Genomic DNA, 1,617 nt, shown 5'->3' with positions numbered 1-1,617 from the left:
ATCAGCTCTATGAGCACAGATTTCAAGAGGATTTTCTGATTGGCTTAATGGTAGAGCAAATAGCCTTCTAATCTCTCTCTCTCTCTCTCTCTCTCTCTCTCACACACACACACACACACACACATACACACAAACACTTTCTCTGTTTCATTCTCTCCCTCCCTCCCTCCCTTCTTCCTTTCCTTCCTTCCTTCCTTCCTTTTTCTCCTTTTCTTGCAGAATCTTACTATAGAACCCACATTGGCCTCAAACTTCTGGTGTTCCTGTCCCAGCTTTCTGAATGCTCGAATTTTAGATGTTCAAAATCACTCTCAGTAGTTTTCTGTTCTCTTTTTTGGATTGTTTTCATATAATGGCTGGGCACTATTTCAGATCAACTAAACAAGTCTAACTGTATAACAGAAGTTTTCTTTTATTCATCTAAGAAATTTTAACAGATTCATTTTTCTTTCCTTATTTTTCTTCCATTCTTTCCCTCATTAATCTGTTCCCTCCTTCCCTTCTCTCTATTTTCTTTCTTTAATTTTTTTTGCCAATACTGTGTGTTCAAATAAAATCTCTAAGTAGTTAGAAGAGTTTCAGTTCAACTAGTCAATTCATGAGTGCAATGCATCTTGATCAATGCCTCTCTTCCATCATTCTTCACCCATTTATCTCAACCCTATTCAGACCCTCAAGTTATCATATTGCTATATTAACTCAATGCCTTTTGCTTGCTAGGCAGGCACGCTACCAATTGTCCCCCAGCCTATTTTGCTTTACTTTTCAGGTAATATTTTGCTCTCTCTCTCTCTGTCTCTCTCTTTCTCTTTCTCTCTCTCATTGTTCTCCTCCTCTCCTCCTCTTCCTTTTCCTCTACCTCTCCTCCTCCCCCCATTTCTGTTGTGCAGAGCCAGCCTAGACTGTGATGTCCCTACCCCAACTTGCTTACTTGTTGAGGTGAGGTCTTGCTAAGATTTATTCCCAGGATAGATCGTCTTGAACCACAATCCTTCCAAACTTTCCTTTTGGGGTAGCTAGTCAGATTCGTAAATTCTTAAATTCTTAGCTAAATAATAACACAATTAATATTTTTTCTTCCATATGCCAATGTCTTCATTATACATTTTGAAATTGCAACAACTCAAAAGAAAAGACTTTCTACAGAACTTAGAAAGTGGAAAAACTGCCCATGCTCCTGGATTGGAAGGATCAGCATCATGAAAATGACAATATTTCCCAAGGCTATTTACAAATTCAATGCAATACCTATCAATATTCCAACTCATTCTTCAAGGAAATAGAAAAGGCAATCCAAAATTCATATGGAACAATAAAAGACCCCGAATAGCAAATACGATCCTTAACAGAAAGAACAATGCTAGAGGAATATCAATACCAAATTTCAAACTCTACTACAAAGCCATAGTAATCACAACAGCTTGGTACTGGCACAAGAACAGACCTCAGGACCAATGGAATAGAATTGAAAACCCAGAAATGAACCCATAGACCTATAGCAATTTAATCTTTGATAAGGGAGCTAAAAAATAGAATGGAAGAAACCCTCTTCAGTAAATGGTGCTGGCAAAATTGGTTAATCACTTGTAGAAAATTAAAGCTAGATCCTTATATATC

This window comes from Dipodomys ordii, unplaced genomic scaffold (assembly GCF_000151885.1).
Source record: "Dipodomys ordii isolate 6190 unplaced genomic scaffold, Dord_2.0 Scaffold139, whole genome shotgun sequence".
Taxonomy (NCBI): Eukaryota; Metazoa; Chordata; class Mammalia; order Rodentia; family Heteromyidae; genus Dipodomys; species Dipodomys ordii.
The sequence above is the reverse complement of the archived record's forward strand: the minus strand, read 5'-3'. Positions refer to the sequence as shown.